The sequence below is a fragment of the Pungitius pungitius genome, chromosome 1, assembly GCF_949316345.1.
Source record: "Pungitius pungitius chromosome 1, fPunPun2.1, whole genome shotgun sequence".
Lineage (NCBI taxonomy): Eukaryota > Metazoa > Chordata > Actinopteri > Perciformes > Gasterosteidae > Pungitius > Pungitius pungitius.
In genome coordinates, this window is record NC_084900.1 from 6,127,487 (window position 1) to 6,152,171 (window position 24,685).

Genomic DNA, 24,685 nt, shown 5'->3' on the forward strand with positions numbered 1-24,685 from the left:
CAGATATAAAATTCTTAGCGATGCGATAACAACTCCAACCATACTCCGGCGTCCTTCCCTGCGTCGACAAAAGGCGCACATGTTCCCATCAGTGTGAATATGCATTTTAACCTTGACTGGATCGACACACTCTCACACGCATGCTTTTGGCTGCGAAACAGCAAAACAAAGACACCCCTACTTAAGATGCTTTGGAGACTCATTAACTCGGTACAGAGGCATCATTATGCATTAGCCACTCATTGTCTCCTCGTCTTCGTGTGTGTGTGCGTGTGTGTGTGCGCGCGCTGTAAGAAAAGCACTATCTGCCGCAGCGATGTTTCTTTTCACTTCTCCTACACGTGTGGAAGTTGTTGGCCTCGTGCGTCTGACCACGTACCAATCAGTGGCCCGGGTAATGAGTATAATTGATTGGAGCCTCATTCGGATTCTGCGGGAATAGAGCATGCAAATTGTCCTTGCCAAGTCCTAATGAGGGCCCTCCTTAACGGCACAATCAAAAAATTTCACTTGTAATTTCGCGGGGGGGGGGCTCCGTGTTGATTGCACGGTTGGGTCGCCAGCGGCAACGGCGCGCGGATAGACGAGGCGGCGGTTTGGCTCCAGTCACTGAGGATATGTGACACTTGCGTACGGGTTACAGGCCGAGAGTGCACATCATCTATACCTCACTGCTGCGAGTTTAATCATTATTATTATTATTATTATTGTTGTTGTTGTGCTATTGATTGGTCCCGATTGGGCCCTGCGTCATTGCTTACAATGTTAACATCAGGGGGGGGGCGCTTGATTCCTCCCTTATCCTCGAGGAAAAAAATTGACGGTGGGCCCCGGCAGGTGGAGCACGCGTGAACAGAGACGGCCCCCGGATAAGTCACCGCGTGTTTTGTGGTCCTTTCATTCTCGGGGGCTTAATGACCGATTAACGAGGCGAAGAGGATTTACTCGCCTTTGGGCTTTTTTTTTTTTTTTTCTTCCGGGGAAGGTTAATTTCGTTCAAGGCGCTGTGCGGCTTAGAACCCAGCGCCTTCTCGCAGGAAAAAAAAAAAAGGCACCGGTCTCTCCCCGCGAACCCCCCTCGGACCCGTCCTTAATCCTTCAGCACCCTGTGGTCAATATGTAAAGATGGATCCACCTCTCCAGTCAAATAAACCATTGGAATCCATTAGTGGGACAGCTAGGGCTTACTCCACATTATGATTACCATCACTTCCGTCTAAACGCCGTAATGCTCGACACTGCAAGCAATTCTGTGTGTGTTTACGTTTTTTATTTTTTTTTATCAGAAAACCCAATAGGCACCGGTCATTATCTTGTTGGCGGAAGTTAAAAAATGAAATCCGGAAGGGCTCCGATGACAGCGATTTATAGGCGGGTGCGGCGTCGTATTCATCACGGAGTATTTGCAGAGAGATAGCCTGCGATGAGCGTGCACGATGCGTGGGGAGGGGAGACGGGGCACATGAATCAAGAGTCCGGCTCTACCGATCAAGGACAAAAAAAAAGAGCCCAACGCGTCACAAACATACGACTACCCTTAAAAACTCGCTCAAGTTCACGCGTTTCTCCAATCCTCCTCCCCGAGCGAAGCGTTCCAGTGTTTTTTTGTGTCACCGCTAAAACCTCAGGAGGTGACTTAAATGACAGAGCCCAGTGCGCCACATCAACTACAGTCGTAATCTGCACCCAAAACGTGGATTTAGAGCCGTCAGAATAAATATGTGGAGTGGCGCTTTCGTTCCGCCTTTTGACTTCAACCCTTCGTTTATTTGAACGTGTTATTATGACGAACAGACGTCACTCGAGCAGCAGGAGCGACAGCTCGAAAGGACGCGAGTCACGACGGCGGCGCGGCGAAGGTTGCTTTTGTTTAACGGAGTCAACGCCAGCGCGTCCGTAATGGCTTTTAGGGATACTGTAGTGTATCGGAGCTAATGGTCAAACGAATCAATAGGAAACACTTAAGAGGCCTTGCATGGAGAAAACATTGCCATTATTAAGAGTACGCACCTTCCAGTGAGTGGCAGGCTTAATCGCGCAACTAAGTACCCTGTCGGCCAATTTTTAGCGTTTAAAACTTAGTGACACCTGCGTAACCCTTGAAAATATGGATTTTCTTTTTTACAAGGGTATTCTTGAATATACAAAACAAAACTGGTACAACTGGGTACTTCTTCTTATTCTACTCATTTTGTGGGCCTTACTAGAAATAAAATGACATAATTGACATTGTTCACCCAATCCATGTTTGCATAAAGCCTGGTAGGACACTACAGAGGATATTTCCTCTTTCTTGCAGGTGTGTTTCGAGGTACGTTCATGCATCTTAATCTCTGAACTTTTGCTGAAAATATCATCATCAACTGTCTCCAGTCACAGACTTTGGGTCTGTCCTGTAGACTCTGGGTGATAGAATATTCGGTAATCCTTTTGGATTAAAACGGCTTCCTCTAATACCTGGGGATGCTAGTCCAGCGCACTTAGTGGGTCGTACATGTGAGCCTGTGTTGCTGCACGGGGAGGAGGGAAACGCAGTGTTTGTGATGAAGAAACAGAGAGGGAGTAAGAAGGAGGGAGTGAGGAAGGAGGACAGAGAGGGAGAGAAAGAGCTTTAATGCCGGTGTCCCTTTCAGACATGCTTTTAATTCTTTTGCAGGAATATCAGCAATATTTAACTGGAAATGTCACAGAATGTCAAGTCGGAAAATGTCACTGGGGAAGGACCGGAGGGTGACCTCAAACCTCCCCTTTAAGATGAAATAAATATGCCTCTGTGCTGTTGTAAAGACGGTGGGTTTTTTTTTTTTCAGGGCATGATTTCTCCATCCTGCAGATGCAAGTATTCATTTTCCCAGCGGCAGAGGTGCGGGGGGGGGGGGAAAGGCAGAAGACGGACCAGGGAGAGATAAATAAAGTCATAAATTGTGGCGAGCGAGGACGCGGCGACGGTTGTTACCCCTGAATATTTGCGTCGGCCAAATATTCACACAATGGAAGCGTGCATTAGGGGGGGGGGGGGGGGTGGGGGGGGTCGCCGCCTTGATGAGGCGTTCACTTCGGTTTCGTGAGGAGAATTCGCAGGTGATCATCGCGCACTGTAACCTTCACAAGCACAGCTACGGTTCCATAAATAGTTAAATAAAAAGACGGTGATTAGCACCTTGTATGTTTGAAAGGGGAACATTATTACGGATGCAACTGTCTACAATCGGCCTTCGGGCCTGATGAAGGTGGAGGCCTACACCTCACTGTACAGGGGAACGTGAAGCGACTGCAATCCGAAATCAATAAACTTGGGAGACGGAGAAAATATGACAAGAACAGAAGGAGAACAGGGCGAGCGAGAAGACATTTTCTAATACTCCTCTTTTAAGCTGCACTGGGAACATTTTGTCGTCCCGAGGGCAGAAACGATGCACTTATGCCCAACCAAGAGATTAGCCCGGGAGTGCTAGGTGTCGCATTAGATACGCATTTGCTTTGCTGCAGTGCATCAGAACGTCTCTTTCCCCTTTCCCTTTTCTGGCACATCTCCCATTTGATATCGACCTCAGTGCCGCTCGTGTTAAGGAAATTGATATTTTAGACAGATTGAGCCCCGTTCTTTGCCGAGTTCTATAGTTTCCAACAATGGAGTCGAATGCAGATTATCACCAACGCAGCCAATCGGGTAATAATCCAACACATCAAGCTGACCCGCAACAGGAAAAGCTATATGTTTTTTTTTTCTTTCTTTTTTTCGGGAAAACTAATTGTATCCCGGGAAATGTAGCACGCTAATATTGGCCGGGTGCTTCATTAGCGTCGAAAGACTCTCCTTGCACAGCCTGTTTCACCGGCTGGTCACGTAAAAGACGGAATGAATTCTGAAAAACCCGCATGTACTTGTAGCGAAATTGCACGTACCATTGGTTCCCATTAATCGCTAGCGGCCTGGGTACGGGAATTGAAATTCGTAGGGCGATCACCGCTATTCAACAATTCAAAACGGCTTTGTATGGAGTACAGAATGGCTTTTGCGCAAACAATTTAACCAAAATGGATTCCAGCATCATGAAAACCGATCAGACTGCAACCCAATAACCTTACTGCAGCTGTATCGTCGCACTGATGACCACAGCGATGCAGGAGTGTGAGGAGTCAGTGTGCAGTGGCATCCCCATCTCGGGCTTGCTCACAGCGTCCTCATCATCAACCACTGACCCGTGTTCAAACGTCCGACACATTGTTAAACACTGCCTTTAGTATCAGTGCTCATCATGACATAGCATTAGCTATCATACACGCCTCCTTTAATCGGTCTAATTAAGAGGGGCGTCGCCATCATCATTTCCCTTCCTTGCTACTATCTGCAGACCGGGAAGGGCTGAAATACGCTTGTATACGCTTGTCTCTGTACATAACTGAATCAATATATAAAAAATAAAAGGAGAAAAAAAAAATTTGACATCCCTTATCAAAAAACACAGATGAGAAAACAATTTAATTAATCGGTTTGGTCTTGGTATTAAAAGACTCCTCTTCAGCTAAGGTCCCCGATTCAAACAAAAATCTAATTTACGAGGACAAAAGATTTTACGCCAGCAGAATTTCTAAGTGGCTCAGCGAGGGTCAGGCCAGATACGGGGTGACACTCAAAAGATGTGGGTTTTTTTTTTTTTCTTCCCCTACCTGCACTATTGGCAAGTAATTATATTAAAGGTGCATTATTTCAAGGTCCCAGTCCTTTAAATGTGATAAAGTGTAATCTGCTGTCTGAGGAGGCTAGCTGTGTGTCCTTTTCTGAGGTCAGCCTGCTCCCCCCGCCTTCAGCCTTCCGTCAGCCTTCCGTCAGCCTTCCCCTCCACGCAGGGAGACGCCAGTCGAAAACATGCGGCCCGTTGATGGCCTAAGATGTGAGATTAGTTTCCTGCACGTTTAAAACGGCTCGTCTAAAAATTCCCAAAAGTGTGTGTTAACAACACTTGGTGTAAGTGGTCTGGAGCAGCCACCGGGAAGTGTGGGATGCGATGCTTTGTACAATTGCCAAACAAATATCCAATGCAAAGCTCTTTTGATGAAGTAACCGTCAACGCGAAGGCGTCCAGTTGCTGGGATCGAGGAACAGTTGACGTTGATACCGGATGACTACGGCTGCATTGCAATTTCCACACGTTGAAAGCCACCCACATCAGGTGGCCAGAACCCACTTGGAACCCAATGGCACTCCTTCAGATACTATTTCGTATTACCTCAACCTCCCAAACCATGCAACCTATGATACAGCAAAGCTGTAAACACAGTTATGCACGCTTTTATTACGTGATCCACCAGGAATTTTCCATTATCTCCATTAACTGCCTCCAGGGGGTCAATAATGCTCTGAAGACAGGAAGTGCAAGATTGAATCAGGAAAGCACCTCACACCCGATGACCTCAACCCGGTTTAAAGCATTTCAAATCTTGATCACAGTATTTTATTATTTTTTTTTTTTTGTAGCCACAAATCCACGTATATGCTCAGCCTTCCTATCCTCGTTACGCCGGCTCGACGCGGCTTCAAAGCGCCCGGCGGCGTATTGCGGCTCCAGCTCCCTCTGCACCTGCCCGGGCTCGGGGGGGCTGAGTAAAGGCCGGCCAGCGTCGCATCACTCGCAGGAGGAGGAGGAGGAAATGCCAGAGTTGTTCCTGACCGTGTGTGTGTGTGTGTGTGTGTGCACCGCATCCCGGTTCCCACTTCCATCAGAACTTGTGTCCCCCCAGGCTCAAGTGCTCTGACATGGGACTAAGAGAACACGCTTTAACCTTTTAAGTTTGGATGTTTTTTCTATGTATCTTTTTTTTAGAGACTAAGGGGAAATAGGACATTGGGCTAATATTGATTTTTTTTTTTCCTTCCTGTGTCTGCTCTGAGTCATTGCAGGTTTTCACAGTTTCGTGCATCACACAACCGCTCCACGATCTTCTTTTGAATGCCACAGGGTGTTATTAAGTGTTTTACTTTTGAGAAATCACAATATGTACTGTAGGTTTGTCTTTTGTACCAAATACCATCATTGTTCTCCTTTTCTAGCCATCTAAAAACAGACATTCCTGTTTTGTCAGTTAAGTTTTTGTTCTGCATTTACCATTCCTCTAAAAACCCACAATGCTCTCATTATGAACACCATCCATTTAAGTGACACAGCAGTAATTTCCCATTTAATGATGGCATTGTTCCCCACTCCTCTCATGGACATTAACTTTTATTGCATAATAGCTTGGCTTTGACGCTACACTAAGTTTGCCTTTACGGTTGTTCATAAACATTGACCACGGCTGCACATTATGGCCAACATTGTCTGAAGTGTGAAGTCAGACAAAGTCCTTGAAATGATCTGTGATGGGGCTGTTTGGATCAACGTGCATCTCAGAACGGTGAAACTAAATCCGTGGGAATAAAATGTACAGGTGTTTTGGCCATGCAACTAGACTAAATAAAATATATAATAAAGGCACTGATTAACTAAATCGCTGAGGAACCGCTGTTGGATGATGGAAAAAAAACACCCTTCAACAAAAAGGGCTATAAACCCCTCGACATAGACGGACCGGTCATCGCATTGAGATCCAGAACTGGGTCGCGTGATTGAAATAGAGTCAACCGAAGGAAAACCTTCAGCCTTGGAAGACTACAACCTTTCAAGTGGGCCTTGAGTTGATATTTATTTTTTTTTCAAACCCTAAAGCGTCGTATATTATGAGAAACAAAATCTCACCTTTATTGATGTCATCCCAAGAAAGAGTAAAAGATTATTTCTACATTTTGATGCCATCTCATAGAGTTACGACCTCAGGGTCGTGCTGGCCATCAATGGGGCAAAAAAAAAATAAAGTATTTGGATACAAACTCTCCACTTTGATATTTGCTTGCTTTACAAATCCTAATGAAACAATAGTGTTGGAATAAACTTGCGAGGGAAGCCTCTGAGTGAGTGACAGGAAACGTACCGCTTTAATGACACCTGCGCAGCCCCACCCTGCAGACATAGAACCCCAAAACCACTTCCCACTTGGTCTCGTGTGGCGCCACTCGAGCATTTATTGCATTCATTAATAATACATTGCTTCTACATTGAGCGACATTACACTGAGCCGTCTAAATGTGACAGTTTCGGGGCTTTTTGATAGTAACACGAAAGCTGCTGAAACACATGCTTTATTGACCCACCTTTGCGCCGCCTTCATGTTAAGCCAATAAAAACAATAGGTTTTCACGTGTTGACTTTTCCCTCGTCAATGGGTTTGCATGCGCCCTGCCAGTTCAGTCACGAAACACCTGCCAATCACGTGTCAATCAAAGCGTCCATAGACAGGCCCTGCACCCGCTCTCACAGCACTGAATGCTTAAGTAACATTCGCTTGCTAACCTCTGGTTTTCAAGGAACCCCCCCCCCCCCAAAAAAAAAACGGGGAAAGAAATAACCATTTGCATCTCTGCCATCTTGTCAAGTCGAACCCTCGCCAGCAAAATGAATAAATGTCGAGGCCTGATGTGACGTGCCAAAGTGTGTCAGGAATTCATCTCCCCACCTGTCCTTCAACAGCGCCACGGGGCGCCATGCCGCTTTCACTGGCGCTCGCTGATGAGAGGGGTGGGTTCCTCTCCCGATTCCCCCCAAAATAGACCCCCCCCCCCCCCGTGTCTCAAGTCAAGTGAGTCTTCCTTGTCGCGACACGTGGTCAGATAGCTATGTGCAAAGTTGCAATTTGTCCAGGTATCCACAGTCCAAATTTTTAATACAAGCGAGACATGATCCGTCTAAATTTAGATCAAATCCCATTAAGCTTGCAAACTCAGTGACACACTGTGGGAGGGTGTGGAACCCAATATAACGTGCTCATGCACTGCACTCTTTATTCTTTATCTCGGACGGTTGTCGTCTATTGTAGTGTGCTACTCGCAGATTGTATGAATAAACAGAGCATGCTTGGACAAACAGGTACGAATTACACAATTATTGTAAACAGACAGGAATATTTGCAAAGATTACAAAAACAGGATGCTACTGTCCACAACAGTAACCATTCTGCAGTGTTTTTTTGTAATGCCCATTGCTTATGTTTGCTTGTAGCCAGCTTACAGTCCACATTTTCCACACGCTATTTGACCTGTAGGAAGCTTTTCACACCTGCTTTGAAATTTTTCACAGTGCACCTTGATGAAGGCTGTTAGTGTAATGCCGGAGCATGGAAACAAGCTGTTGATTAAAACGCAGATATCTGCGGCATCCTGCAGAAGCCCCATGTCCATTACCGCAGCGTTAAAATGGTGCTTTGTATTCTCTGGGTGTGGCGATGTCCTGTTTTCATTTAGATAATCAGACTACATGCTAATGTAAAGCCCATAAACCAGAAGCCGTAAAGCGAGCCAGCCCCGGATCCCTGATTAAAAAGGGTAGATGAAGAGCCAGCGCGGCTGCACGGGAGACATAAGTCACACTTGCTGCCGCCGTGTGTGAGCACTAAAGACAGAATTTGCAGTCTGGTCTCCCCTCCCTTTTCACCCAAACATGGCCCTGGGAGCGCCTTTCTTGTAGATATCATTGCTGCCCTCTGGAGTTCTACACTCGTTTGCTCCTTAATGAAGACGACAGAGTGGAATCAGTTGATACGCCTGTAATGGGCTGCTCTACCACGATGTCACATTTGCACATTGGACAGACTGTAGTTGGGATCATAACGAATGTATCCTTAGAAAACACCACACCGCCCTGTATGATGCACATCCAGACCTCAGCTCTGCACCGGAAACTGGAAACTGTTCCTAGGACCCAAGTCCACCGTCCCATTTGTCATCCGCTAAAGAACAAATCCACAGTGACATCGATGTTCGGTCCACACCTGTGGTGTGATGTGCCTGGTGACACACAGCTCAACTGTTTCCCCTCGGGGCCTGACCGCCGAACAGCGAGGGAATGCAATTAATGACAGATGGCCAGGCGATGACCACGTCCTTGAGCCACAAGCCTTATTGGCACCTACCGCTAATTATATCACATATAACACTAACTAAAAGCATAATAAATCCGGGAGGGAGTCGAAGGTTTTATGCAAGCCCTCTTTTTTTTTTTTAAAGTGGGAAATTGCTCTGCTCTTGAAATATCTACAACCTTATGACACCTATACTGCATTAGCTTAATTGCCTTTTTCCCTGCCCAGGTTGCCGGGCCTTGAGAAACAGGAGGAGGAGGAGGAGGAGGAGAAGGGAAACAAAGAAGCAGTTGGGTTAAATAAAAATGATGGGATCGTTCCACTGATTAATAACAATCGCAGCCAATTAGGTGTCATCGCCTGCTAGAGGTGGTTAGAGGCAAGAGTCGGCGCCATTATGATGTGCCGTGGCAGAAATGGTCCAACACTGTTTTCAGGGTTATTAATTGCACTGTTTTTTTTTTTTTGTCTCAATGTCAATGAGATCATCAGTATGGTACAGTGTGATTGGCATTCAGCAGAAGGACAACTGAAGATGCCTTAAACAGAAGAACTGAAGAAGTACAGCTATGCGAGAACAAGGAGACAGACACAGTCAGACCTCGACCCGGCAAAAGTGAAACGAGAGTCCATTAATGAGGACACTGCTGAGCCGGAGACGGTGCGGCGTCTTGTGTCCCTGCGGGTTTTTTTTTTTTTTTGACACTCCCCACCCTCACAGCCCGACCTCCCCGTCTCGCCGCGTCGCTCGTTACGGGGGGGGGGGGGGGGGGGGGGGGGGGGGGTGGGCGGAGTGACGACGATCTCTCGGAGCGGCTGCTGCAGGGGGAACGGCTCCGGCCCAAGAGACGGGAGCCAAACCCTCCCGCCCACCACCACCACCACCACCACCCCCACCTCAAGCATCACAGACCACGAAAGCCACGATGTACTGCGTCAAACACTCCCGGGTCAGAACACCAGCTCACATATACCGTGACACTCATTTGAAGTTGCGTTTGCCCGGCTCTCCCCGCGATGGTTCAGCCACCTTGCACATGTGCAATCAATGGCTGACGTCGGCTCCATCACATACGCTATGGCCCCACAAACGTCCACGCCGTGGCTGGATTGATCCGCTCACCTTCCCGGCTTGCGCAGCACTCTTTTGCGAGGGATTCGTTTGGACGGGTCCTTGCACGATTAAGTGCTTTTAACCGGAGACGCAAAACCACAAACTCAGGAATGAAATATGTCTTAATGCATCAAATTTGCAATGCCAAAAATGCCTCCACTGTGTCCCCCTCGCTCTATACCCACTGGAGGTTTTCACCCGGGTCATTTGCAATAGACTTGCAACCTCTGATAGATTTACCCTTAATCAAACGACCCTGCAAATAATGCTTGGCATTCCATCCCACTGTAGATTATGTTGCAACACAGGCCGAGCAATAGCCCGTCGGGCAAAGTAAATGACCACCATGTAGGGCTCCAATCTTATTTGGATGGCGCCAAAGTCCACAGAGAAAGCTGAGTGTGCAGCAGGACTGCTTACTTGGTGGAAAAGGAAGATTTATTAACATATTTAATTAAATATATTGAGCAACCGCGGACCATGGGTTCAAACAGTTGGATGCAAGAGCAATACTTAACGGGATTTCAGGGAAGAATTTGATTAAACGGTGTGAGTCCAGATAAGAAATCCATTGAATAAAATATGGGAAAGTGGTAATGCCAGATTGTGGACAATGATTAGCATATGACATGCCTTGATTTGCATTCATATTTTCCCTGTCCCGAAATAATGCTTTCACCATTGTCCTACACAGGAACTGTGACTAACCTTTTGATCTGAACAAACAAAAGAGCAACAATTGCATATTTCCCACTAATCATCGGAAAGAAAGCAAAGAAAAAAAAAAAAAAAAAAGGAAAGTGTTGATGAGGAAAAAAAAAAAAAATCATACTAAGTGGACTGGAGCCCCGGCAGCTGAGTAAGCACAGCAGGACAGACTTCCCTCCACCGCAGAGCAAAACTGACCTTTAAAACCACCGAGGCAAGGAGAAGGGGTGAGGCAGGGCCCCCTCCCCTCCCTCCCCTCCCTCCCTCTCCTCCCTCTCCTCCCTGTGCCAGCACTCACAACTATGTGCAGTTAAACTCACAGCTCCGCAATAAAAAGGATTTCCACCGAACAGTGGAAATAAAGAGAAGACCATGGCGGCACGTCGGAGTACGGCGAGAGAAGAGGCAGGAAGAAAAAAAAAAACACACACACACACCGGCGGTGAAATCAATAAGGGTGTGTGAGAAACGCTCCCAATGGCTCGCATTTCCTCACTGGTCATCAAAAGGTTATTTTACACCCCAAAAGCGCGTATTGATTGCACGCACTCGCCGCGGGTCTATCAGGGAGAGCCCAGAAGTATCTGCTGGGGGAATTCACACAGTATTTATTTTTTGTATTAGGATCAGGGTGGGCGTCGGGGGCGATCAATGGCGGTTTAATGTATCTGCCGGGATCAAGTCATGAATCACGGGCTCTGGGGGCTATTACTTTTTATTTGGCATTATCCTCGGTGAGCTTAAGGGCCCAGATATCCTTCAACTTAGTCAACGTATGGAATTCAAAGCCATGGCAACTCTCGTTATAGGGCCAAAAACATATCTGGCAGCAATGTGTTTGCTAAATATATACGACTACCACGCTAGAGCAACGGACAGAAATATGTATTCAGGCACGCCCCAGAGAGGCTATTTATGATCTGTAATCCTCGATTATTTTGTTTTACTTTACACGTCTATGAAGCAAGAACAAGTGGTTTGTCAGCATTCAAAATTGAGAAACACGTAAATTGACTATTTGTCAATTTATTGGACTATGCATTTGTTGTCCATTCATGAACAACCCGCCCCACACGGGCTGTTTTTATTAGTGACCGGGTAACATTCAAAAATGCAGATTTGATGATATTAGATTTTCTCACAACTTGAGAATGCAAATATTTACTGGCCTTTTCGACCCTTCCCCCCCCCCCCTCATGTACCTCATTACGAGGTGGTAACAAATACTCATAAAAGGAAGCATCAAATAAAAGAAGAAGCTCCTATGACCAAAAAAAAAAAAAAGACTCCTCATTAGCATGTTGGCTGTCAAAGGTAAAACGGCGTGTGGAGAGAAACCGCCGCGATCACCACTTCATCTCGAAAGACAATGACAGTTTCACCTTGTCAGGAACTTTCCCTGCGCAAAGAAGACCTTTAGATACATGCTGCTGTCAGGCAGCCGGCGTAAATTGCCCGAGCCTTTCGCTGTTTGAGAAGATGAGGAATCCACGCACCTTGGTGTCAAGCCTCTAAGTTGCTGCAGCGGTTGAGATGAATTCATCAGCGGAGGATGCGCTTGGGGGGGGGGGGGGGGTTGGGGGGGGGGGAATAACAGGACAAGTTTAGCATTTCTGCTGATGAAGGACAGTTAGCGGGGGGACAGCATGGATCATTTTCCCCGCACCGCCATTGTACCCAGTTCCCCGTGCGCCCTCAGACACTCAGTCATTGACGCGGGGCCACACACAGCCGAGCAGCAATCCTGTGGTTCAAATGAATTATTCAACCACAACCAATAAGCCAATGTTCCAGCGCTCTGCCTGGGACACAAACCCCCCCCCCCCCCCCCCCCCCCAAAAAAAAACGATGGCATCCCCACTTACGTCTGTTGAAATTACAGAGATTAATAAGAGCACACAAACGCCAGCACGGTGACAAACAACAACCGCTGTGTTTGATCTGCATGGATTTGGGGGAGGAATCTAATTACGAGCCGCTTTGATGTGGCACGCGGGGGGCGGGGGGGGGGGAGGGGGGCAGAGAAAACTGACACTCGGTCCGCCTAAAAAAAAGTCGGTTTGTTAGATCCGATTGAACTAATTGAGGATTCAATACAGTTTGTAACAGCCCTGCGTCAACCACCACCGTGAGTAAAACATTAAAGCTGAAAAGGGGATTTGTGTGCTGGGGGGGGGGCGTAGGGGGCTAAAAACTTACCAGGCGCACATAACCATGGTAAGACCATCGTATCATACGCTAGATCTGTGCTTCACAGGACAAATTCAGTCAATTTCGAAAGCCTTCAGCTGTGAGAAACGGATGATTTCTTCTGGACGAGACAAGATCAATCAATCCAAAAAATACAGTCACTAATGTGAACCCCCCCCCCCCCCGGGGCCCCTCCCCTCTCTCCACATACATCCATGTCGCGTCTCTCTCACCTCATCTCACACATGTACCAACAGATCTCTCATGAAAACGCTGATTGTCTACTGGCGATGACACCCCAACTGCCAACAGGAGACTGTGACTACGTCCCCCTGATCCTGGTTCACATGCGCATGGGACAGGCAGCCGAGCGGTCTGTCACAGCGCGGGAGGGGGGGGCTCAGTGAGGTCCGCTTCGGGGGGGGTCTGCCGTGTTCTCTCCATGCATTCCTCTCGCAGGGGCCAACGCGTTACAGTAGGATCGAGTTAGGACGGGTCAAATGCACGGGAAGCCAGTTTCCCCAGTGGGACCGGTAGCAGCTTTCATTTAAAAAGATATAACTCAACGTGAACTTTAACATTAACTGTGGAGAAGGCCGGCAGGGGCGATGCAAAAGGAGCAAAACGAGATGGACGAGATAAATAACCTGCGAAAGAAGCAATCTAACGCGGTGACGGCTTCAAAAGGGAGACTTGAAGGTTTTTGTAATTGTGTTCATCTAAGGAATCAGGTCTTTTCAAAGTTCAGGCTAAAGAGCAACGCGGAGACAGGATGAACGCCGTAACGGTAATGGCAGGTGACAGCGTGATTAGCAACCGACAGCACCATTAGCTAGAAAAGTCTCCCACTCCAAAGGGGGCCCTCACTTTCCTTTTCTCTCTCGAAGCTCTTTGTTACCGAATCATTCTTCTTTTTCTTTCAAGCCCCACACACACACGAGTTCCAGGGGAAAGGGGCGTCGGCGCGCTAAAGGCATGGCGTCGCAACATCAGATATCTCTCCCCCCCCCCCCCCCTTATCGGAAAAGAGGGAAAACGCCAAACAACGCTCCAGAGCGGGCCGAACGCCGCGGCCTATGGATCAATATGGCTCTCTCCTGACGGGGGGGAGCGATTGATCACAGGCCCGACGCGAGATTCCAAGATGAAAACAGCACGTGTCTTCTCCGGAGGAGCATGTCGAGCAACAGAGCTGATGAGGCCCGACGGGCCGGCGGAGACGTAGAAACCCAGAGCCCCCCCCCCCCCCCACCACCCTGCTCGCCCACGCACCTTACGTGACTAGACTCGATTGAAGAGACCCGAGACCCTGTTTGCCCGCCGCTGCCTTGGAACTGTTACATCAGCCTCCCGCCGTTTGGAAATGACTTTTTTTTCGCAAGGGGGGGGGGGGGGGGGGTTGCTTCAGTTGCAGAGCAACATGCCCTGACCAGTGTTAAGAGGGCGCCTTTTCAGGGACTGTGGGGCGCCAAAGATGTCTGTTTTGATGGTTTTATGTGATCATTGTGAGTTCTGATTAAACTGCTTTCTGCTTTTCCACATAGTGGCTAGTTCCCCCCCCCCCCTTTTTTTTTTTAACCAAAGCTTTTAAAGCCATAGAAAAGCCGCCACAAAAGGCCCTTTAGTGTTTTACCAAAATGATTTGCCACACTGGCCTGTTATCACAGCAACCCGACTCTTAAAAAACACACTTTGATCACAAAGCCGATGTTTGAAAAAGGGACAAATCATGTAACGTTTTGCACGCTGCACATTTAGCATCCCCCCCCCCCCGAACCCCATTGTCCCGCTGTCTTTGTCACCCTGATTATAACATCTATGGAAATTTACAATGCAAGGAGTGTCGGGAGCATGAGGCCCCCGCTCGGGATTGATTACACGGATATCACATCCCATCAAGGACATCAGCGGGGTCCTGGCAGGCTTAAGTCATTCAGCCGCGTGTTCAGACATGTTTAGGCAGGCTTTTGATACTTCAAAAAAAAGGTTGAAATGTCTGCGATAACATCTCTCGCCGTCTATTCACGCGGCGGCCCCGGGCCCGTGGATAAAGCGTATTCCGGGGGCTTTTTAAAAGGGCAGCGTTGGACCGTAAAGAGAGGCGGATGTTTGGATCGTGACATTTAACCGACAATTCATGACAAAAAAAGGGGGAAAATTTCAAGAGATGCGTTTGCCGGATCGGCGATAAGCCAACGCGCGTGTGTCATTATGCCACATTTACAATTTCAAGTAGCGTTTGTCCGATATACCCAAAGTGAGGTTCGGCTTGACTGCATTTTGGGGACAGGTACCTTCAATTTCATTTCTAAAGGGTTGGGCAAAATCTATTCCACAAAGGGACATGTGGTACAGTATATATGAGGCAGCAACCGCTTGAGTACTTAAAACCCTCCATCAAATGCTGCTTAATGGATGAAACTATGCAAATGTTTAATTGTAATGCTTTTAGAGAAAAGGAAACCGGAGGTATACTAAAATGTTCTGTTGCAGAAAGCTATTTTTTGTAATTCATCTCATGACCTCTAAAATGTATCCAATAAGCCATTAGGGGTCAAAAAAAAGTCTGAATCAGCACAAAGCTTCAGAACATGCAGACATCAATATTATTTAAGATGAAAGCAGCTTGTAAATATGGGGCTAGTATCAATGGCTTCTCCAATGATGTATTATGTATCTGCTGTATGGTAATTCAAACAGATACTCTCATTTGGAGTTTTTATCACATCCATTCGGTCAACTTAGCCCTCTCAGAGATCAACATAAACCACCCCCAGAAGGTCCATAAGATCCAATGTATTACCGAGGCGTGAAGTCAGGCTGAAGCAGTTCAGTGGGAGATGAGTTCCCACATCGAGATGGGCTCCTCCCGCTCCGACAGGTGGGGTCAAGGCTGGGAGGTAATCCGATAAAGCTGATTCATCGCGTTGCTGCGACTTCGGGGTCACGGTGTTCTCAGACGATGTGGGGGGGGGTTAAGGGAAACTGGTAATTGTCCTTGAGAAACACCGCCGGTTGAGTAATGCGCACCAAGCCCGTCGTAAGTTACGCTGACAACATTATTACGGGCCGGCAATTCGCGCTCAAAACTTTGCTGAGTGAAATCTTTTTCGGACATTTAAGCCTTTGCCTCGTTGACAGCGAACGAGCGAAATGGAAAAACCCCCGCCGAGATGCATGGGAGCGCCTCGCCCCGTTGTTTTGCGGGCCGGCCTTGGGGGTCGCCAATTGCTCCCTTATGGAAATTGCATCGGCTACTTGTCAGCAGTGATGTCTCGGGAGGCAGGGGCCACCTAATTGGTTTAAAAAGAATTGCGCCATTGGCAGGGGCCTATCAGGACTTAGTATCAGGGCACATGACGCAGGAGGAAAGCCGATGAAGCCGTGCGACTGTTCCTCTGTTCAAGACTTTAAATGGGAGGAAATGCTTTGCCATGAAGAGGAAAAAGGCTTTAAACTTGTACCTCGTAAATGAGTCCTGCTGCCTCTGGACTAATTGTGGCCATGATCACTTGTAAGTGCGCAGTTCTCAAAGAAGGGCAACACTTTGTTTTCAAAATGGTAAAAGGTCACGTCTCTCTATCTCGGTTTTCCTCATCTCCCTCCTCGTTTTGCTTTAAAGTCTCGGTAATTGTTTTGCATTCTTTCGCGCCGCGTTTCCTCGCAGAAGATACAGTAATGTCTAAACTAAAAGAGAAATTGATTCTACTGCCCTTTCTCCAGATAATTTAAATGTTGGACTGTGCTAATCGCCCAGTAAATTGTGGTCCAAACTTGTAAAGGTCACAGATCACCAGGTTCCCTCACGTGAAACGTCGCGCCAGAGTCACTGTTTGTGTCCGAGCTCATCAGTGGTCGGCGGGAGGTGACAGACAGCTCGCGGGTTGATCAATGTGCCAACAGCCATTAAGGTGCGTTGGGCTGAAAGGGCAAGTGTGTGTTTAAGTGAGCCGCCAGGGAGAGAGCGCGCTCTCCATCACTAGCGTTTGGACTTTGGCATTGAGATTGGCCGCTGACGGTCTTTCAAATGTTCACAGAGCAGCATGGCGGCGTGCTAAGAAATCAGTAGCCCCGGTGTTTGTTATGTACTTACTCTTACCAGATGCAACCAGAACCCCACAGTCTGACCACGGGTCCAAAAGAGGTTATGTCCTCCTTAGAACAATGTAGAAAAATTGCAGTATCAGTAGATTTTACACTATATTTCAGTGGCAATACGAGGCAGATTTTGGCTCAACTTTAAAAGGGTATTTTGAATTCTCCAAGTGAAAAGATGACATATCACTTCTCAGCACCGCGGGCCCAGAGCACAATATCCAAACGTTAAAAAAGGTCACAAAGACGTAAAGGAAAGGGCAGTGACGCCTCCCGCTCATCACCCCGTCACTGATGTGCGTCCACCAGGAACGGTAAAGGACAAGAGGGCCCGAAGCCGGGTCCAATGCCGATAACCCCCCCCCATAAGAGGCCTGTGTAGGTTAACTACTGCTTTTAATAGAAAATCCAGCCAAACTAAAGTTGCCCTTCTTATTTGAATTGTTAAATAGGTGGCTCAGGACAATTGATTTGGATGGTGGATGGTGTGAGTGAGAACCGGAGTCAGGCCACATTATGTATAGCTAAATGAAAACAAATGAGGTACACAAAGGAATTCTAATGGGGAAGTTGTGGGGGAAAAACAGGAAACAAAAACACAGATCAAGGTCTGGAGAGCATGCAGTGAACTTCGAGTCATCTGAAGGTCTCTATGTTTTTTCCAGATTGTTGGTTTGCTTTTTTTTTAAATAAATGATGAACGGGGTACATTCTGGAGCTGTGACAAGCCAGTCAAAGCACAAAAGGCCATCTGTTTTCTAAAATGCTCACCTAAAAAAAAAAGCAACAGGATTTGCCTAGTTACCATGCCTCTAGCAACATAAATAATCCAACTGGAAACAGCAGTTTTGTTACTTATGAATACAGCAGCACATTCAATTTATAATTTTGTTCAAAATGAGCCAAACTTCACACTAATGTCATATTTTGTGTTTTTCTGTTATTTTCACCGTCTCATTTAGTGCCATTGTGAATATCAAAGTCGACATGTACTTTGTAATAGTTCCATCCACAGCTTCGGCAATGTTAGCCGGCAAGATAACGTGAGCCAGCTCTAATAGCAGATCACTTCCAAAGGACATGGATCAAGATATTGCTGATGTAATTAAAATCTTAAAGGTCTGCATAACATTTGAAAGAGATGAAGAAGAGGAATAACTTTGCCCTCCGACTCTGAAGATCTTTTCACATTCCTGGCGAAGATGAACGCACCGTCAACCCCGTCCAATGATCATCGACGCACGGTTATTGGAAAAGATTTTTTGGGGCCTGAGACGCCCCGACATGCCTCCTCGCGACCCCCCCCCGGCTCTGTTTACGGTAAATACAATCTGATCCCACCGAAGTGCAGACCCCAGCAGTCGGTGGTGTTTGTAATTCCCAAAACACAAGGGAGTAAAGGCCCGCCAGCTCTCCCTTCAACCCGATAATTGGCCCGCAAACCAAAAGATCTGCAATTACTGCACATCATAATTAACGGCCCCGCTCTCCGGGAAATGATTTCAACTTTTGTCCTTTTCGCAGGTTTATTTCTTAGTCTGCAATTAAAGCTGCCACCTGAGGAAATCCGAACGCACAATTACAACGGAGAGGATTAGTAATCACGGGGTCAGCGTAATTTAACAGTCATCACACGGGAAGGCCGGTGTCGTAAAGGCTGTCCTCCGGAGTTAGGCCGGCTGTCATGAAAGCGGAGCTCTTTACAGCGTCAGCGTACGGATTAGCGGCAAAAAAAAATAAAAATAAAATAAAAATCAACGGAAGAGACTTCTTTTGATGACTCAGGAAAAGTGACTGTGGACAGAGTGATGAGACAAAGGACGTCCAAACACCGGGGATGCAGCGATAAGATACAAGTCACGATAAGGAAAGAGGAAAGATTATAGTTGAACTGTATAGAGTGTATTTATCGAGTAAAATGATCTTAGGAATGGGCGATACAGAACGTAGGGTACGGAGACAGAGACGTCCCTCCTCTATTGGAGGTCCGTTGTACTTTAAACTGTTCTGGTCCGGCTTAGAACATTTGCTTTTTCTATTTGGCCATAATGGGCTGGACAGCTATCCCGAAACAGTTAGTCTTGAATAAAACTTCTAACTTCTTCTACTACAAATACACCGAATGTGTTTGACGGGAGGCCACGCAGTGCGTCGCTAATGAATTATTTATAATGTGTAACAAATATAAATCACATCTCCAGTTAATAAATGAACTAAAATGGAAATTGATCACCGTTGTCTTGTCTGATCCCCAGAGAATAACGCATATCGTTCAGGAACCTGCCAAACTCGGTATTACTCCCAATTAAGTTTTGTTTCATACATCCAGCTACTATAAAACTACCTACTACTAATTAAAATAGTAAAACGGCTGGAAATTCTATGTAAACACGGCAAAAAAAGCATTGGCTGTGACATCTGGGGGAACTTACTTGTGGTTTAAGCGGTGCGGGTAAGTGGGAAAATGGCTGCTCCGTAAGTGCTTAGTGCGCGTGAGGGTTAAACTTCTCCTGGGTCACAAACGTCAACAACACAAGCCGCAAGACGGGGCGCACACAAAAAGAGCGTTAACAGCAACAACGACAACAACAACAAAGACTGCCAGCCACATCACTCTGAAAACAGGCGTCGCTATGGATTTCTACTCAGAGCATCAATCACTAATGCATTAACATTAGTCAAGGACGCAATTACACCCTCTCCCGCCCCCCGTCCCCCCCCCACGCCCCCCCCCCCCCCCGAGCGAGACAACAGGCCGCTGTGCTTAAGTGGCCCGAATCGCACAGCCGATGGCCGGCGTCAAACTTCTCAAGTCGTCGTCGGACACTAATGGCCCGTCATGCTGAGAAGACAAGTAATTCCCCTCGAGCGACGAGGACGAGCGACGGCTTTCGACGGGAGGGGAGGGGTGCGGGGGGGGGGGGGGGGAGGGCGTTGATGAATGTATAGCTGTGCTCACATCGTTTGTTCTCACTCGTAACACTGCGTGGACTCAGCAGTGGATTACTTGAGCTTCCATTCTGAGCGTCGAGACGGAGGAGTTTTTCTGCGCCTCGTTTGTGTGAGAAGTGGTGATTAAGAGACCACGTGTCCTTCAAGAGAATCACAGAAATCACTCCCTTGCGGGTTGAGAGCTTTTTTGCAAAAACAGGTGCAACGTCACCCTGCACCACAAGATGTTTGACTACGAGATCTGCTGCTTTAGTGGTTTAGGGTCCCTGCACACATGATTTAGAAGAATTGAGCATTCCCAAAGGAAGTGGAGAGTTTGGGTGTGATCCACGTTGTCCCTCATTCTCCATCAGGGGGGGGGGGGGGGGGTTACGTTGCAGACTAGCAATCGTCTTAGCAGGGGTGCGTTAAACAAAAGCCAGAAGTCCAGGACCGATGTAGCACTGCTAAGTTTAGCATCTTGGCCCTTTTCCCTTAAAGTGTATCAGTCACGTGACATAAACGTCATGAGCCAATATTCACTTTGGCAGAAATGAGATTCACCGCACGGCAGTATTTAAAAAAAAAAGAAAAGAAAACACCTCAAGCCGATGAGGGCGAAGCAGCATCACGGATCGGCCACCTTGCTGGCATGTCATCTGACACCGTGCCTTTTGGAAAACCAGTACCGACAAGGTTATCTTTCTCTCCACCTATCCTGTGCCCCCGGCTTGTGCGGAGAGGTTTCCCGGGCACTCCGTCAAACACAAGAGCAATAGATATTGATTGGGTAACATGTGGATTAATGCAGATGAAACACTGGCGATGCTGCGGATTGCACGTGGCAATGTTTCTACGGCAATAAACGAAATTACCGTGAAGCGTCTGTAAGTTTGTTTTTTTTCCCCGTATCGGGTACAACATCCATCATTCGATTACAATTCCCAGCCCTTAAGTGAATGAAGATCAAGTATTCCTATGCAGCCAAAACGGCACGTCTGATGATTAATTACTCCTACCAAAAACATTAAGAAAGCTAATGACACAGGCCGATGCCTCGTCACGCGACCTGGTTGTCCACCGCTGCACAATCACCGCTAGCTGGCAGTGCCCGAGTGCAGATATTACTTTATTTATTTTTTTTTTAAAGCTAAGGGGTTCTGTGCTGCCAGGTGTTGTTTTTCGCCCACTCCACAGAAAACTCAGAGGCACATCTTGGACACCGTTTAAAAGCATACCGGTGGAGGAGATTCACTCGGCAGAGCCAGTAATTGGGCATCGCCTTCGTGCCTTCCATGAGACTTCACCATCTGGACGCCCCCCCCCCCTGAGTGTGGGACGCGCTGTCCCGTCCCTTCAGCATACGCAGGTGTGACCCACATCTCTTCCAGGCTCCCATTGATGTTAGTTCATGTTTTTTTTCTTTTCCTTTGTGCAACTCCAACCTAAATAACTCTGCTACATCTCTGGCTGGCGTGGAATCAAGAGGAGACCGCATGGGCGCCGCCGCGGGTCGGGGCCTTCCCAGTCAACGTTTGGAGCCAAATAGGTTGCTGGTTCTGGTGTGGCGCTCAAGAGAATGGGGGGGGGGGGGGGGAAATAAGTTTTGCTCTATTTGCTTGACCTTTTTCAAATTAAAATTTTGAATTTCAAAAAAACAGAAAGCCACGCCCAGGCGCAAAGATCCACCAATCGATTCCTTCTACTGGCTCCATCAGCCCCGGGCCGCACTGTACGGAGCTGCATCCAGACTCTCCTGCTTGTCCCACCCCCCCTTCCCCTCTCCCCTCTCCCCCCATCCCCTCTCCCCTCTCCTTCGCTGGCCTCGATCAATCCGGGCCAAGATCAACCATTCCATCGGATTACCATTGACAGGACGAGTCTGGACCTGCTGAGGGAGGCACTTTCCCTTCCGGATGCTCGATCTGACATTGGGACGGACAACAAACAGACTGTTGTCCGCGGGGAGCGCGGTTCTCCATAATCCATACTGACCTTCCCCCGGCTGCCATTCAGCTTTATTCATAGTCGGATTGAAACTTGGCCGCGTTGTTGTTGTTGTTGATATGGATACCCATCGCAACCAGTTTTCCCAGCGGCACTCCACCAGACCATGTTTTTTATTTTAAACCGCGGGAATCTAGTGATTTGGAAGCTTAGAAAAGACATTTTTATGACTCAGTCACTGCAAACATGAATAGAATTAATGGACAGTTGTTTTTGGTTACAGCAGTGCATTCAAATGTTCTTGAGCAGAGTTATGCAAATCATTTGTCAATCTGATACGGGTCCCAGAGATGCCGAAGAGATATTAAAGAGAGGGATTAATGGTATGGAACAGACATTATCATAAATAGCATTATGGTAATATTTATTAACATTGCATGGCACACGCAATGACTGTTCTATTGTTAACATTTTCACCCCCGGAAGTTTGGATGCATCTCTCCAAAACACTTATTTTTCAGCCTGAAAGAACATCGTAGAAATAAATTGAGTCACATACGCTTAATCTTTTCCTCTTGAAACTGATTATTATCTGTTAAAATCAAGTAGATGTCTACAAGCACAAAACCCCAGTTTGTCTTTGATAGTCTTAATGTCCTCAGTTTACTTTTGAAAATATATATGTGTTTGTATTCTTTAATTATTAACAAGACTTCTCATCCATTTACATACTTTGGTTGATCATTGGGAATTAATCAACGAGAGAAAAGTAAATTTAGACTTTGAGCAGATAATTTGCTGGTTAATTTTGGAATATTAATATCAAAACAAGTTGGTTAGGAGGAAAAAAGGCAACTATACAGCATGTGTGTGCGTCTGTGAGCTTCCCAGCAGCTGCAGTGCTTTCAAGTCTCTATAAAGTACAGAACCAAGAAATGGAGAACAGGGGGAGTAAATGTTAAAATTACCATATTGATGGATGTTACAAAATATGTGCTTCATCTTTTTCATCCAAATTTCAAAGATGCATAATCACAACGGTCATTTGCTTTGCCTGTTTGCACAGTTCACCATTTTTAGGTAGTTTTACCCACAGTCAGAAGTCAGAAACCATGTTATTATGTGGGTGCAGTCCACCTGTGGTGGTGAACACAATAATTTTTTTTATTTTAAATACATAAACAAATGTATTATTTACTATGAAAATAAAGGTGTCACATGTGTTTGAACCATTAGTGCTAGCGTTCCTCCACAAATGAAATCATATTTCTAACAAATCAGGTGGAGGCAGAACCTGTTCTAGTGTAATATCCAGTTATGTAGGTTTGTTTTGATCAAAATAAACATTTTGTGGGGCAATCTGCAGAAGAATTTGGCCATTTCAGGTAGCTCCATGACACTATTTGGACAGTTAATATTTATAATCCTTATCTTCTTAATTTTGTTACCATGCTAACATTTGCCCCCCAACAAGTCCTGATGCTGTTGGTATTGACATTATCTTTTGTCAAGATGTCCTTGACAAACCTATCAAAGGTGAATGCTTTCATTTGAGAAGATAAATAAATGTATATTTCCTGGTTTGGCGGAAAGCTTTTATGCTGAAAAACATGTTTTTCCTAGTTGCAAACTGTCTTTTCTGAAATAACAAGATAATTATCTCAGTAGTTTTCATAGGAAATAATCAGTTCTTTTTTCCTTTAAAGAGGTACTTTAAAACCCCAAGAGAAGCTCTTATTTACTTAAAAGCGTGATTTTATGGAAGGACCCGTGTTTAGTTTGGAGTTTTTATTCTGGTTTTGCTTTGAGACACAGACACACAAGGCATGTTTTAGTTTGTCAACTGTATGAAAGCATCTCTGGACTCTCTCTGCATCCATTCCAATGATACCTGATTCAGAATGCAAAGCCTAACACTGTTCATCACGTGATATTGTGTGCAGTCACCTTTGAATAGTAATCACTATTGTCTGTACATTTCGCAGACAATATTTTGTCACATTGGTCCTTTGTTTTAATGAAAATACAAAATGTTACTGACTGCCGTGCTGCCTTTGATGTTTTCTGCAAAACCGTGCTATAGATACACTCATCTTTGTGTTTGCATAAATTGGCCATGGATAGGCTGCTGCAGGTTCCTCGCCAAGGTCTCCATAGCAACACCTTGTCATCTGTGGTTAAGTCAGTCTATGCAGCACTAGTGTCACAGGGAAATTCAGCTCAGGACCCATCACAAAGTGACAGTGCAATTTGTTTTACTCCCTAATCTTGGCCACCGCCACCACCCCCCCAAAAAAAAGAAGCATCGACACCTGTATAGCTTAAAGGAAACGAGCAGTTTTCTGTAAATATAAAGGCTTTTACTGACTGTATGGACCGTACACTCCATATAGTCACATGGACTATATACAATAAGCTCTTCATCAGCTTTTATTCCTCTAAAATGACAATGCATTTGCAGTTTTCCGAGCCCATTTTGAAGTGCATCACAGCTCAGGTCATGTAAATGGATGAGATTGTTGTCATGGTCTTAAATCATGAGGCACAGACAGCTCATCCAAACACTGCAAAGCAAATCTACATAATCTATCAATACGCTGTAAAGCTCTGGGCCTTCTGGAAGACTCAGGAGATCGATAATGTCCTGCAAGTATTGACAGGACTTTAAATGGTGACTTAACACAATGTGCACTCTGGAAACATTTTTCACAGTCTCTCCAATATCCTGTTGCACATTTGTTACAAAGG